The sequence below is a fragment of the Diceros bicornis genome, chromosome 2 (genome assembly GCF_020826845.1).
Source record: "Diceros bicornis minor isolate mBicDic1 chromosome 2, mDicBic1.mat.cur, whole genome shotgun sequence".
NCBI classification, from domain to species: Eukaryota; Metazoa; Chordata; class Mammalia; order Perissodactyla; family Rhinocerotidae; genus Diceros; species Diceros bicornis.
In genome coordinates, this window is record NC_080741.1 from 22,921,743 (window position 1) to 22,938,805 (window position 17,063).

A 17,063-nucleotide genomic window follows, 5' to 3' on the forward strand; every position below is an offset into this window, starting at 1 on the left:
ATTTTGAAACCCTAGACCTGCATTTTGCAAGAGTTTGGAGTTTAAATTTATAGCACTTACGTGTTGTTAGAATCTCAAGATCTAGAAATTAATTCCCCCAACTCCCACTTCCTGCCCCAAAAGATCCCAGACAAGGTGCATCTGGAATGCCTGGCAGAAATAGACATCAAACCAACCTGGAGGGATGCTTCCATAAAAGGCTGAAAGGGATTCTCATAAGAAAAGGACCCTTTAAAGATAAGCTCACAATAAAAAATTATATAATGTTATTTACACGAATGAGAATGGCAGACAGCAAAGATTAAAATGCCAAAAACTTACAGAAGAAGCTTCTTTTAGATTGTGTCTTTTCGTTTTCTCTCAACTTATTTGGAGTAATACATTCCATGTATAGTTTAAGGTGATTATTCTATTTTAACATGTAAACTTCAAGTCTAATAAATATCTTTCCTCTTGAATAATTCAAAGGCCTTAGAATTTTTAACTCTGCACATCCCCTCCCAATTAATAAGCTATTATTATTATTCACTACATTAGTTCTGTTTTCCTCCTATAAATTAGATGTGTTTTTTAGACTCACCCACACGTGTAAAAACATTTTGCTTACCGTTTCTTTGCATATCTCCAATCTTCCTTCTGGATTATTTTTCTTGTGCCTGAAGTATACAATTCCCTTTAAGGAGAGTATGATGTGGTAAACTCTCAGGTTTTTCCTCACCTGAAATACTTTCATTTTGCCCTTATTCATTGAAGATAATTCTAGTGGATATATAATTCTAGGTTTACAATTGTCTTTTTTTCTCAGAATATTGAACATATTATTTTATTATCTTCTGGTTTCAGTTGCTACTGAGAAATCTGCTATCAATCTAGTTGCTGGTTAAGATCTATTTTTCTTTGATGTTCTGAAATTTCACAATCATGTGACAAGGTGTAGAGTTTTAAAAATTTCTCTTGCTGAGGAGTTTTTGGACTCTGGATTTGTGGATTAGCTTTCAACAATTCTAAAAAATTTCACTAGTTTTCTTGTCAAAATTTACCTGGTTAGGGAATTTAACCTATTTTTCATATTTCATATTCCATAAGCAATTTTTATGACTGTTTTTGTTTAGATCATGACTTTTTCAAAGGTTGTGGTATTTTCTTGAAATCTTATGAAATCTTCACTGAATAGAGAGAGAAAGAATCGTTATTTAAGATCAAAATTGACTAATCATTTCAATGTGTTAAATTTGGTAGCATGATTCATATAAATTCAGAAATAAACCTCTATATTGCTTTCTTATCCTCCAGAGACTGTAAGGAAGGGAGAAGGAAAAAAGGTTGACATTTTTTAACTCCTCTTCCAATGCTTTTGTGCTCCGAAAGCCTGGGACTTTGGATAGAAGGCTTACAATTAGTATAAGCACACTCAAACTTCATTCATTTGCAGACTATTTTCATGATTTTTGTTGTATCTGTTCTGCATATCTATATTATTATTTACCTAATTTTTTAAAAAACTGACTCGTCTAAAAAACAATATTTGTCCATGGATCACTTCAGATCACACTCTCCCAGGGCAACAGATAACATACTTTTGGAAAATATTGGATTAGGAGAACTCTTTATAGTCTTTGGATATGCAAAGTTAGGCCCAAGGAACTAGGGAGTGGAGTGTCAAATTGTTCTGCATAATAAGTGAGAGTAATTGAATTTGAAGGGGGGAAACCAAGCAAGCCTGGAAGTGTGGAAATCTGGGAATTTGGAGAGAAGAAATAACCTTGCAAAGTGACAGAAAGTTGGAACCTGCAGTGAAAGAGGCTATCTGAGTACATTGGAATCATCTGGAGGCTTTTAAAAGTTCTTATTCCCAGACCTTACCCCAGACGAAGAGCTAAATCAGCTGAGGGTGAGACCTAGCCATTGGTATTTTTTTAAAAAATGTTTCTCAAGTTACTCCAATATGCAATCAAATTTGAAAATCTTGGCTATAGAGCCTTGCTACTCAAAGTGAGGTCCTCAGACCAGCAACTTTGCATCACCTGGGTGCTGTGGAATCTCAGGCCCCACCCTAGACTTACTGAATCAGAATCTGCATTTTAAGGAGATCCCCAGATGGCTCATAAGCACATTAAAGTTCAGGAAGCACTGATATAGAGAACATTTGCCATAAACAACTTGCATCCTTGGATTTGAGAGTCCCTTCCCTTACAGGGAGAGACTGCTTTCCCAGCCTCTCTTGCAGCTAGACCCGGGCCTGTGACTTAGACAACACCAATGAGAGGCACCCCCCCTAAATTTTGAATAGGGGACTAATGATGCCATAAACCAGTGACTGCAGAGAATACATTCTGGAGAAGGGTGGCAACAGCAGCAGTAGCCATGGCATCAGTTAGAGCAGCAATGCCCTCTGCTGTCAGTTGTGCAAGCTGTGATGCAACTTGGTGCCCAGTGGTGGCAGCTGAAGCTTCCTCACTGCACCAGTTCTGCAGCGTGATTCCATGTGTCATTCTTGGAGACACAGATTTCCAACCTGGTTCTTCAGTCCTTTTTGAGATTCCTTTCCTGCTTAAATCAGCCAAAACTTCCATGCCTATTGCTTGGAACCAAGAACCTTGACTGAATAGGTGATGAGTGAGGTCAGCCAAAGTACTTTTAAGAAGAGGGTTAACAGCTAAAAGATTTATGGCTCTTTGCTCTGCGACTCTGTAACATAAGACCCCTCTATTGCTTCCAGCCTTTAGTACGGTTCTACTACATACACAAAAGCTTTATGCCCGTGGTGTTTTTTGTGAGAGATGACAAGGAAGGGGTCTCTTTTCTCTTTTTGTAGCAACATGGTGTAGATAGGGACTGCATGCTAAGCAGCAAGACGATCACAGATCGAATAATTCAGCAGGAACAAAGAGGCTTGGAGCCAGAAGTGACCTGGAAAAGCAAAAATCATACTCTCAGAATTCCCAGAGACATAGGAAGAGACATGTGTGTTATTCCTACTGCATGTCGGCTGGAGTTTGTGCCAATTCCATTTAAATCTCAAGGTAAGCTGTCGCAGCTTCCACTGGGCCCGAATTCACATGGCCCAGCATAACAACACACATCTCGAGTGCGCTCTGGCTTCTGAGTCTGAGTTCTTAACCATTAAGGGATATTAGCAAACTACGTGGAGGAGGAAAGGGCTAATATAGTGGGACAAAGTTAAGCATTAAATCCCTGGTTTCCATGAAAGTAGCCAAATAAAGAGAGAGGTTGTGAGTCTTTTCTCATTAAAAGAAAAGTTTTCAGTCATTTCTGATATATCCATATTAATAAGTAGGTTAGGATCAGGACTTCAGATGCTCCATTCAAATGAAGCAAAACCCCCAAATCTACACCCAAACCATCCTATACCGGTGAATCACTCCAATCTGCCCTTGAGGAGGCTACCGGCTTAACAAAGAAGAAATTTCCTTCTGACTTTGCCTGTGAGAGAATCTTCTAGTCCTTTTCCCAAGTGTTGAGATCCAATCTAAAGTGTTTGACAACCGCATCTCCAGCCTGGGCCCACACTGCTGGTGCTCTACCCACACAGGTACTCCTCCCAATCACTTTGGAGCTGCTTTTTCTGAGTCAAGAGGCATCACCGAGCAGACTTTTGCAAATCAGAGAAGCAGAAGCTGTTGAACACTTGTGGAGAAGCAGGGAGAAAAATCTGGTAGAACTCACTCGTCTTCCTTTCCTGATCCCTAGTCATTCCCACCGTTTTATTCTATGTTTAATTCTTTTCTTTTCCTTATCCATTTTTAAGACGACGTGACTATTTCCCTTTCTTGAAAAAATTGAAAATAAGGTTTGAGTCTCCTTTTGACCACCAATTCTGCATCCGAGATCCTTCCCCAGAGGTAACCCCTGTTAATAGTTTGGTATGAATCCTTTCAGATCTTTTTCTAGGCATTCCCTTCTGTATACTTATGTAAAATATTTGGTATTTGTACTTATAGAAAGTACTTGTATTAGTGGAAAATATGTACTTCTTTTTTAATGTACTTGTAGAAAATATGTATTTATGCTATATATTTGTACTTATAGAGTATGTACATATTTAGAATATATAATATTTTATTGTATGTTTTTAACACAAGTGATATACTGTATGCATCTTGCAACTTGATTTTTTCCTTTAACAGTATGACTCAGAGACTTCTAATTTCAGTATATAGATCTACTTAATTGCTCTTAACTGTGGCATAATTTTACATAATATAGATATATCGTAGTTATTTAACCATTCCTTGGTCGATGGACGTTTAGGTTGTTTTCACTTTTTCTTTGCTACAAATAACATACAGTGAACCTGACTAATTGGAGCCACATGAGTATTTTTCTGCAGTGAACACCAAGAAGTATAACTGCTGGGTCATGGGATATGCACATTTCAAATTTTAATACATAGCATGAAACTACCTGTTCAGTGCTGTGTCAATATATAGCAACTTACAACTGAGAGTGGGAGTCCCATTTGTCTATTCACTTGCCAATATTGATATTATCACACTTTGCCAACTTGATCGGCAAGAAATGGCACTCATTTTCATTTCACTTTGCATTTCCCTGACTGCTCATGGTGTTGAGCCTCTTCCTACTGTTTGTTGACTGTTCAGGTTCCTCTTCTGTGAATGGCCTGTTCATAGCCTTTGGCCATTTTTCTTTTGGGTTGCTTGTCTTTTGTGGTAGTCTGGCTTCTTTCTTTCTTTTCCTCTTCAGCCCCACGGACAAAGAGTACAGTGGCACTGGTGCCTCCTTGAAGTTCTAGTCCAGTGTAATGAACTAGAGTTACATTTGTTTCCAAGAATTTCTTTCCTTAAACTGAAAAGATGTAAGCCATGAGCAAAAGAGAAAAAAAAATCCCTAGTATAAACACCAACAGTTGAACATTTCATGGCCTTTGAACATCAGCTCTTTCCTGGACATCCTCCTAACAAACCAGATGAGAGCTCTTATTTAAATCAGTCAGTAACTTTCAAAAAGCATTTTTTAGGAACCCAAGAAATTGCCAAAGAGAAGAACTATGCTTTCTGGGAGGTGTGCTTTCTAAAGAGCTTTTCTATATATTGTGTATTTTAAGGCAATGTGACAGTCTCAAAGCAATTTGCTGAGGGCGCCCCTGTAACTCTTGAAGTTCTGTTCTTGCCCCTGGTCCGCTCAATTTAGAGAGAGAATACATGCAGAGAAAAGAGGTGAGACACCAGATGAGTAAATACAACATTCACAGGGCCAGCGTTTAGAGCTTAGCAGAAAAGCCTTTGAAAACAACTTGATTAACACAAACATCAATTAATCTCTGATCATCCTAGAAAGGAGAAGCTAAGATGTTTCCATTTTCCCACTAAGGATTCTTCCTGTGGCCTATGTAGAAATGACTTAAAAAAAAATCTGTCTATAGTTTCAGAACCACCGTGGCTTCCCTTTTGGCAAACATTTTGTTTTGTGTAGCTGCAGCAAGCGCTTCAGCCAGCCTGGACAAGGAAAAGGAAGTGAGAGGACAGAAGAACAGGACACAAGTTGAAAGAAAATCATAAAGACAGAAAAGACCCCCGAAAAGAAGAAAATACGCATACTTAAAAAAAAAACAACGAAAGTTGAGGGCAACATTCTTTTGTCATTTCCCGTATCTGATCAGTCAACAAGTTCTATTTGTTTTCCTTTACGTTGATTCTCTAACAGAGCTTCTTTTCTATTCCCACCACTTTCTTTTAGACCAGAGGACATACCCTTGGTTAAGAAAGGAATCATGTCATGTTCTCTTCATTTTGTGGCTAGATGATTCCAATAGCTATGTGACTGGAATCCATGCCCCCTAAATCTCCATCAAACACTATTCTCAATATATTGCTCTTTTGCTCTGCTCACAAACCTCCCAGGGCTCCTAGTTCCAGCTTTACCTAATTAAATTTAAGCTTTTCAGCCTGTTAAAACCCTTTCATATATGACTGCATGCTACGTAGCCCTAATCAGGGCTGTCTCACCAACATTCCCTTCTCATTCTGCCTCCTGTATTCCTTCCATTTAGAATGTCCTTCCAGCTTTGCTTTTCCTCTCTGAATCCTACCTATTCTTGAAGGTCTAGTCAAGTTTCCCTTCCTCTGTGAAATGTTTTGTCTATTCCACCTTTATCTTCCTCTCTCATAGCCGTTTCAGTGCCCAAAGTATGTAATGTGTGATTTCGGATGGCAACACCTGTGAAATTGGGGAAGGAGTATAGCAAATCTTTAAATGTGCTTTGGCTTTGCATTGTCTCTAGCACTTAATGACACTGGGCAAGCTACTTGCCCTCTCTGAAGCTCCGTTTTCTCATCCGTTTTTCTTGTTCTACCTTAGAGGATCAGTGGAAGGATAGGATAGGTGAAAGGATAGATATATGGTGCTTAACACCATTTGTTGTTGATGCCCTTGAATTGATTCCAACTCCTAGTGACCTTGTGTGCAGCAGAGCAACACCCTGCCTGGTCTTTTTGCAGCTCACCATCCTCTCACCTTCCAGCACTTTATCAGACAGTGGTCTGCTGCTATTAATAGAGTTTTCATGGCCAATGTTTTTTTCTTTTTTTTTTTGGTGAGGAAGACTGGCCCTGAGCCAACATCTGTTGCCAATCTTTCTCTTTCTGCTGAGAAAGATTGGCCCTAAGCTAACGTCTGTGCCATCTTCCTCTATTCTGTATTTGGGACACTGCCACAGCATGGCTTGATGAGCGGTGTGTCAGTCCTCACTCAGGATTCAAACCTGCAAACCCGGAGCCGCCCAAGCAGAGTGAACTTAACCACTACGCCACCAGGCCGGCCCACATAGCCAATGTTTTCAGAAGCAGGTGGCCAGGTCCTTCTTCCTAGTCTGTCTTAGTCTGGAAGTTCTGCTGAAAGCTGTCCACCATGAGTTACCCTGCTGGTATTTGAAATACTGGTGGCATAGCTTTCAGCATCACAGCAACATGTAGCCACCACAGTATGTCAACTGGAAAATGGGTGGTGTGGTTCCCTGACCGGGAAAAGAAGCCGGGCTGTGGCAGTGAGATCACCAGATCTTAACCACTAGACCACCAGGGCTGATTGCTTAACACCATGCGTGGCCCATAAAAAACTACACCAGATATGCCAATAATTTCCTTCTTGTCTTCATAATCTCTGAAAAAACCTAATCCTACCACAGCCCTGGAAGAGATACCTACCATTTTGGATATAGGTAACAGAATACGTGATTAAAAGTGATTAAATAATACTGACTTAAAAAAAACTAAATTAATATGAAATCTAGATGTAAGTAGTTCCAACATTAGTGTTGGGGCTTAATGATATGAGGGCTCTGAATCAGCACCTCTGGGATTCTTTGATTAGTACCATAAAGTGTGACTTATCCTGAGTCAGGAGTATGGAAGGAGGGAAGGGACTCCCTTTTTACATCTCTCTTTTATTTGGGAGGAAGATCTGTCCTAATAGACTTGCTTTTATATCTTGTTGTCCAGAACTGTGTGATGTATCTACTTCCAGCTCAAAGGGAGTCTGGGTAAGCGCATATCTGGCAAAAAGGGAATGCATTTATAATAACTGACCTGGACTAGTTATGATTCGTCTTATGGGCTTGGGCACATTCCTGCCTGAAACCAGAAGTGGGTTCTATTATCAAGGAAGAAGAGAGGATAGCTAGGACGTAGGTGTCAACCATGTCTGCCCTTTCGGCAACTCAAGATGCCACATGACCTCTCTTTTCTGGCCGCAACTGATTGTATGGGAATGAACATGGACCTAAACTGAATCAATCAGATTCTCTCCCGTTAGAATTTGAAGTAAGAGCTCAAGAATCGGTAGTTTCTGACTGCAGTGCCTTGGTGCCTTACGTTCTATGTTATCCCTTGCATCTTTCCAATAAAGTCTCCTTTCAGTGTATTTCTAGTTCTTAAAATCAGATGAGCCCTGATTAAGCCACAGACTCATGTAAACGGTCTCAATTAATAATCACTAAAATAATAGCTGTTATAAAATTTACTGTCCTATTTTGTTTTTTAATGGTTTCATGCATGTTAGTCTTTTCTTGCACATAGCCTATAAATTCCTCAAGGCAGAAATGAACTGTGTACTTTATTTCCCATAGTTCTTAAACTAGTATTAACCACGAGGTGTGATGAGCTCCCTTAATACTTGTTGAATGATTTTTCATTGGTTGGTTGCTATTCTTTCATAGTTAATATTTTTTAACTGTTCCAGAAGTAGATAAAAAGAGAAACATGGTGATATATTATCCATCAGATTAGTGAAATACAATTCCAGATTGCTAGTGTGATAAACTTAAAATCTTTTAAGATAGAGCAAATTGACAAAAGAATAAAGAGGTAGTTGTAGTTGTTAGTGCTGTGGAGTTGATTCCAACTGCTAGGGACTCTGTGGACAGCAGAGCAGAACCCTGCCGCATCTTTTTGTGCCGTCCCCACGTCTTCCACTGCTATATCAGACAATGCTCCACTGCTATTCGTAGGGTTTTCAGAGATATACTCCAATATAAAAACAGTGGTTGTGTTATCTCTAAGAGGTAATAATAGGGCTCTAGCTTCATAAAACTAATCTAAATTGTTAAATTTTCCACACAGAACATGAATTACTTTCAGAATTTGAAAAAAAAAAAATTTCAAAAGCAGCAATCAGAAAAAAATATATTTGGCCACTTAGCACATGTTTCTTAATTTCCTTCTTTTGTCTAAGGGTATACTAAAAATAAACTTTAACATTAGAGACACCAACTTTGGCCTTTATTGAATAGTGTAAAATTTGGATTTCGATTTCCTTTTAACTTAGAATAATACTAATATCATAGGAAAGTTTAACACATTTTTAAGCACAAAGGGAGCAAAATTTTAAGCACAAATGATACCAAATTATAAGTTTTCCCTTAAAACACTTTTTAAAAATTCCTATTTAATTTAAAACATGATTTAAAAATGAACAAAAGACTGCTTGGCTATGTTTTAAATCTAAAATCATTTGAGTTTTCTTGACATTTCTGCTCATTATTTAAAAGAAATGCTACTTTGTTAACAGATCATTCAAATGTTTAATGGGCATTTGTGCAAAGTCTGGCAAGTAAAAACCAAATTCCCCCAGAATACAGTATCACAGAAGCTTTTGTTTCAAGCCACGAATTAGACAAATTTGCTTTTTTCCTAACACTCTGGACATTTTATATCAAACAGCCCCAGTTTAAGTAAATATCCATCTCTTTACAAAACAAAATTAATATTAGAATTCTTTTTGTTTATAAAAAGAGCTAGACTCAACAGGTTCCAGATGTTGCAACTGGACCACAGATGTACCCAAAATAACAATGAAGGGAATACATTTTTTGTTTTGATTCCAAGCAGAAACAATCACCACTTATGAATTCATATTAGGGCCACAAAAAAATTCTACTCTTACCCAGTAAATAAACACTATTGTTTTAGCAAAGTGCTTCAAGACGTGATGTTATATAAGTACCACACCTTCCTATCACAGGATTGACAGCAAATACACAGATTTCTCATCTTTAAAAATCCACTGCTATGGCTTTTATAAGGGTTACCAGGGTCCAACATGCACCCATGCTACATTCAGATGTGCAAAGAAAAAGTAGCTTCCTTAAGTTTAACATTCTTCAACAGGCCCCCATTGAGGCACAGGCTCTGGGGGTAGAGGAGGGTGTGAATGAGGGGGAGGAAAGCTCTAATCTGGCCTATCAGAATATTTCAGTCTCTTTTGGTGTCAATAGCCCCCTTCGGGGTGAATTCATTTGATTTGTGTCTCAGGATCAGATTAAAGATTTCTTCCTGTTTTTCTCAAAAATGGCGGCAGGTATTTGGAGATTTTTATAAGGCCCCATGTTGGAGGGGGAAGAAGGGCTTCTGATCCACGCGGGGCCCTCCCTGGTTGTGGCTGCACTGTGGCCAGCCAGGCTGGCTCTCTGTCCTGGTGGCCCCTGGGGGGCTGGCCTGGCTGGGTCCTTGGGCATGATTAACTCCCCAGTTACCTGGCATCACTTAAGCCCTTGCCAGGCTGTGGATCCCCGGCCTGAGACTCATATAGTGGGGGGTCTGGGCAGCACCCACCCCAATGCCCCTCTGCCAACCCCACCAGTCTGCACTACAAAACACAGCACGGGGAGAAAGGACGGGCAGGCTCAGGGCTGGCCCAGTCCTTCCTCCTGCCCAGCCCTGCTCCACCACCACTACTCCCATGCCCACCAGCTCACCCGTGAGGGCGCTGCTTTCAGGACCCCTCAGCTTTTGGCTTTTCCTCCCTTTGACACATCCTGGCCCTTTGGGGCTTTGACCTGGAGTGGGGATGTCAGGACACACTGGTCTCACAGCCTGTGCTCCTCTTTCTTCTTCCCACAAAGCACCTATGCAAAAAAGGTGCCAACTTTGTCTTGGCAACTTCTTCCTCCTGCTTCCAGACGCTCTGCCCCCCTTCCCTGGGGCTGTAATGGGGATGAGGAAAAGCCAGATCACCCATAAAGGGAACATAAAAATATGGAAGAATTGTTCAGGTATTTCAACTGTTCCCTAAGTGTATCAGGGTTATGTTTTTCTGGAGTACAGCCTCAAAACAACAGTGGCATAAATAACATTGAAGATAATTTTTTCTCATATAAAAGTCTGGAGGTGGGCAGTCCAGGGCAGGTATGGCTCCAGGAAGTCCCCCACGACTCAGTGATGCTTGGGTCTGGTAAGTCCATCCTGTGTAACATCTAGTCCCAAGGGCACCTTGTGGTCCAAGATGGAGGCTCCAATTCCGTTCATCATGTCTGCATTATGGACAGAAAAAAGGAGGAAGAGTAGAAGAGCAACATATGAATTCCAGCTAGCTTTTAAGGAAGCTTCCAGAAGCTGCCACAGGACATTTTTTTATCTCACTTGGTTACATGACCAGAACATGGTAATATGGCCACATCTAGCTTCAAGGAATTCTGTGAAATGAGGTTGCATAGTGAGCAATCATGTGTCCACCCAAAATGAGGATTCCTTCATTATGGAAAGATGGGAACATGGTTATGGGGGGACAACCAGAAGTCTCTGGCTTGAAAAATTTTCATTATTCCATCCTTAAACAAGTTCCAGGAAAACATTCTTGAGTTTCTAAATTTGTGTTGTTGTACAAAGGGCATTTGACTGAAAGTAAAAATAAACAAATAAGCGGAAAAATCCCTTATATTTTAGTTCCAGCTTTCCCACTAGCTTATTGTGTGGCTTTGAGGAAGTCAGTACCTCTCTGATTTTGGTTTCCTTTTCTATAAAATAAGGGGGTGTACTAAATGCTTCGGAAGGTTCCTTGAAGTTCTGAATGTACCTGGGTCCACAAATCCAACTGTAACTTTAAAGACCTATGTTTTATAATTCTTACTTTTACTTTATATAAATATCAGAACTTATCATGGCAGGCAAAAATGGGAACATAAATTTTTATGCACATTAGAAAACTGCATTAATATAATGAAATTGCCCAATATTGCCCATAGTTCTTATCCTAAATACTTAACTATAATTGTCTTTGGTATTATTTTCAAATCTTACTAATCTGTTGGTAGAACAGAAGATATTAACCTAAGTGGTCAGAAAAAGATAGATATATGTATTGATAACTACAGAACATATTACCTATTGGTATTGGTTCAAAAAATATATATGAATAATATTCATAATATATAATATGAATATATTATGAGTGTTAAGTTTATAGTAAGTAGATTAATACAGAAAAGATGGAGATATTAGTTATATATTCTTAGTCTCTGAGATTGACTTTATATAGCTTAACTAGTCCCAGAAAAAGTGTACATGTCATCAGGGAGAAAATAATTGGCTAGTTAAACCAGGGCTTCGGTCCTGAATGCAATTTTTACTGTTCTTATGAATTAGACCTACAAATAAACCTTGGGCATAGCTTGGAAACCTTAGAAGACTGAATGTGTCCTTTGGCATGGGCAGAGTTACTGCCACTGCCTACGTGCCCCTCTCATCTTAAGTGTGTATAGGGTTGCATATTGATTCCATATCTGTTTTATCTTCAAATCTCTATAGAGAATGTTTCCTACCTTAGGTGGTTTTTCTGAGAATATAATTCCCTAATCTATTTTTCTTCTTTTTACTGTATATTTTTGGTGAAGAGTGAGAAGTGGCAGAGAAGATGACAGGAATAAAACCTCAGTTTGTGTTTGGAACCTCTCTGGAAATCATGTTTAGGTACCAATATTGAGAATCTTCTGGAGCTTCCCAACTCAAAGTTAAGTGGCCAGTTTTGTCTCCTCTCTATTTCTGGGATTTCTCCCTTGATCAATATATAGACGGTCTAACGACAGCTACCATTAAGCCGTATCCTCCTCTGAAGACCAGCAGATGAGAGCGAGAGAGACATCCTGAAACCCTCTCTCTTTGCTGTTCTCAACACTACCATCAGTGTGTTTGTTGCAAGCCGCCCAGAAGTTGGAAGGAGCATGAAGGTGTTGCAAGAATTACATGAGGACAGACGTATTACAGATAACTGTTACATCGAACAGATGGGACATTCAAGTTTAAATATGTAAGTAGATTTTTGTTTAAGACTGAGATATGAATCCATTTCTTCTTTCTCCATATTTTCCTGCATCTCACTAAATCCAAAGAAGAATAATATTTGTCATACGTACCTTGACAGTATTTATATTTGCCTTTGCCTTTTCCTCTTAATCTGTGTTTACTATTGGCTTCAGCACACAGACTATTTGAATTTATAGTTTCTTATTTGTCCATCCCCTCTTGAAAGTGTGGTAGTGTTTTTACAACTAAATTGTTATAATACTTGTAACTGGAAGACTCTACTAAGTAAGAAACAGCAAACTATTTTGGTAGAGATTTTTTTGTTTAAGGAAGAGTCACTTAAAATGGTCTTCCTTGCTTATCTAACTAGAGACATCCGCTTCTCTGGGGAACGGGTGGAATGGAAATTTTTTATGCCCTGCTAACATCGGGCCCTTCACATAGGCTCTGTTAGTACACGCATTAGGAAGTCAAATAGAGAGGAGTAAAATTGAGAATAAAATATTTAAGTGTGAAGAGGTTCAATTAGTATTTTGGAAATTAGTAGTCTCAGTCTGAGGAAAACAGCTTGAACCAAGAACAGAATTAAAAATACAAGGATGATGAAAAATCAGACAGGTCAAGTGAATACCAACTTATGTCTCCAAGATATAACAGAAAGCAAACATCTAGTTCTTTGCATAATTTTGATTGCCCAAGAATAATATGGCTTACATACACTTGGATGAAAACCCACTGACATTAGGATGTTGACCAAGGAAGGACTGCAGAGGCATCAAACAAGGAAGCTTGGGACACCAACCACTCCCAAGACTGTAATCATGTGCTTTCCCAGGAGGTGAATGTAAATGCTTAATTTGGGCACAGAAGTAGGTGGCATTGTGGGGATTATACAGAGAAGACAATGAGATACTGGATAAAACCTCACAAAAGAGGGATCATGGCAGACATTGTAGGCTGGCTGACCCAAACTCAACCTCCAATCCACTTCTCCCTTACCTGTCTTAAGTACAGAGGCTGTAAAAGCTGAAAATTTTGTTTTCCAGCCTTTGTTTACAGCTAGGGGACCAAATGACACACTTCAGGTCATTGAGATGCAGGCAGAAGCCCTTAGAGGGGAGCCCCTAGTCTGTTACTTCCCCAATAAAAAGACAAAGCTCCTGAGGAAAAAGGCCCTTGCCCATTGTCCCTGCTCTTTTCCTTCTTGGACATGGTCATGAGACTAGAAGGGGCAGCAACTGTTGGAGGACCACAAACTGACAAACAGACATGAAAATCATTACATTAAAGATGGAGGAGTATGAAAAGAGAAAAATTCTGGGTTTTTGATAGCATCATTGAGCTTCAATACCAGCTCTGCTTTACTTAGCATGTCATGTTACCCAAAAAATATTACTCCCTTAAATATATAGTTATTTAAATCACCATTTTTGGGGGGGCTTTCTGTTATTTTCAGGTGAATACAATCTTAATTGATATAGCAATCAAAGAAAGGAAGGGTTTTAGATTTAGAATAAATACATAAACACAAGCATGTATGTTTGAGAGAACTTCTTGAGTGCTATTGACTTATTCTCCTGCTGACACTAGTTAATTGATCATATGGTTTTATACCCAAGATGTGGCACTTATTCTATAACTAGTCAACATCACTGTAGGGATGAAATCATGAACAGGGAAAAAATGGTGGCTCAAACTTCTGGTGCCCTCCATGACTTGGCCTGGGATTGGAGCTAGCTAGGTAGCCTATTGCTGAGATGGCTCTCCTGCCCTTGACATTGCCTCTGAGTAGGGAGTAGAACAGGCAGTCAACAGAATGCTGTACCCATTGCCAAGGAGAAAAGAGGCCAATAAGGAGGCAAAGACCTTCTCAGAGGGAAGAATCTGAGACCCCAATCCCTACTTTCTGAGATTCAAAGTTAGAGAAAGATGGTGGGGTAGAATGAAATGGCTTTGACCAGGAGATGTGGTCCCAGTACAAAAGGACCCAGATAATCTCAAAGAAGAACTCACTGAGGGGAAGAGAAAGTATGCCTTGGTGACTTAGGTCCCACACAAGAGTCCAAAGATTTGTGGGGCTTGCTGGTTCCCGTCCTGTAGTTGACTTATTTATTGTTCACTCAAATTCAGGGCCCCTCACTGTAGTGCTCCTCGCCATGAAAGGATTATATATCCCCACTCTATGAACTTGGGCCTGGCTGTGTGATTTGCTTTGACCAACAAAATGTAGGAGGAAGTAACGTGTGTCACTTCTGGACAAGGCAAAGAGCCAGTGTGTGCTTTATCCTGCTCTCTCTTTCCTCTAGCTGGCAGTGTTCCAGATAGTGGCTGCTCTGTCCGTGGGGACCCTGGAGTGAAGATGACGCAGAACAGAGCCACAGCAGATACACGTGGGCATATAGCTATGTGCGAAATAAACTTTTGTTGTTGTAAGCCAATTCAAGTTTGGGGTCATTTGTTTCTGCAACATAGCCTAGCTATTCTGACTCCTCAGTTGGGACTAATTGAGGGAATTTAATGATACTCAGCTCAAAATAGATACTTTGTGGCTGCATGCTCTGGGGTGCCTCATTTCCAAAACTAGGTCCCACAGAGGGCTAAAAGTGCCAGGCATCAATAGGATTCAGTGGGGGAAAAATTAATAGTAGTGAATTTCTTTCTTCCTAAATATCTAAGAAACATATCAAACCTCTAGTTATTCTTAGTCTCATGGGATAATTTATCATTAAGAAATGGTATGGCTTTACTGAACACTGCTACTGCAGAATAACATTGAGAATAATCAATTGGTGCTCTTCTTACACCCTCCTTCCACTCCAAAGTTGTATATTGAAATGAAATTCCTTTACTTGGGCCTTTCATCTCTTCCTTCCCCCAACCCAGGCAGCCAGACATGAGTCACCTTCTCTTCTGGTTGGACAGAGGCACCGAGGACAAGAAAATAAAGATGGCATATTTGAGTCTGGAATTCAAAATACGCTGGTGAAAGGTAGACAATTGCAGAGGTAGTGAAACGCAGCAGAGATAAAAAGAATCCACAGGATAGGGAGAAAAATATGGGAAAGGAATGGGAGGAGCCATTTGAAAGGAGTGTAGCATACAAGTGAGAGACCGTAAGCTCCCACCAGAATCAGCACAATGTGTTTCCAGTCCCAGGAGGCCCTCTGAAAGCCAAGTACGGGCCCATCTGTGCCTCTTGTTGTGGTCCAGAGAGGACCACTGATAGACAGTTGCCAGCACAATGCTCGTCAGTCATCCAGCATGAGTGATGGCCATCTGTGCTCCGAGATTTTTGTTCAGGGCCCCCCTCCGACTCACCACAAGTGGGTAACAGCCAGAATGCTCAGGAGCTCCCTGGAATGCAGAGTAGTGTGGCCACCTAGTAGAGGGGGGTGGTGGTGAGGGCTTGAGGAGAAAGCTCCTGCCTGGACCAACCTGGAACCAAAAAAGACCGGCTAGAAATCTCCCAGCACTCCCCTGATCCCCAGGAAGTCACCTAGTGCCTGATACACAGATGCAGGATGTTTAATCTGCGCTTTGCTACAATGGCAGAATTTACCCGTGTGTGTTATGTATTTTGCCTTCAAAAATAATTTTTGTCTTAAAATTTTAATTTGACCCAAGAGAACTGAAAACATATTTTCACATAAAAGCTTATACATGTATGCTCAGAGCAGTATTATTCATGATAGCCCAAGATGGCAACAACCCAAATGTCCATCAACTAATGAATGGATAAACAAAATGTGATATATCCTCCATACAATGGAATATTACTCAGCCATAAAAAAGAATGAAGTACTGATTCATGCTATAGCATGGATGAACCTTGAAAATACTATGCTAAGTGAAGGAGCCGGACACAAAAGACCACATATCACATAAATTCCATTTATAAGAAATGTCCAGAAAAGGCAAACCCATAGAGGCAGAAAGTACATTGGCAGTTGCCAGGAGCTGGGGGGAGAGGGAAGTGGAGAGTGACTGCTAATGGGATTGGGGTTTCTTTTTGGGGTGATAAAAATATTCTGAAATTACTGGCGATGATTGCATGACTTGTAAATACACTAAAAACCACTTTAAAAGGTTGTGATATATCACAACAAAAAATTAATTTGGAATGATATTTAGTTTTGATTGCATGTAAACATTTATACTACATAAATTTGTTCTCTGTGGATCTGAGATTGAAAGAAGAAAGTTTTAAACAAAAAGCAGAGTCTCGATACCTCACAAAACTGTGTCAATCTAAAACAAGCAGAAAGTGAATGCTTCAAAGTGAAAAGGAAAATCACGGACTTTGTTTTCTGAAAAAAGGAAGTGAGCTATTCAAGATGAAACAGTTGATTTTGGAGAAGCCTGCCTCAATAGCCCCCAAATATAGCAAGACACACTGAACACATTGTTCTTCATTTTGTGGAAAATGTGATTTTTTTTCGGATTATAATGTAGTAAAGACAAAATTTAGGAATAGACTATATACTGTCCTCGATCAGCAACGTTCTTTCT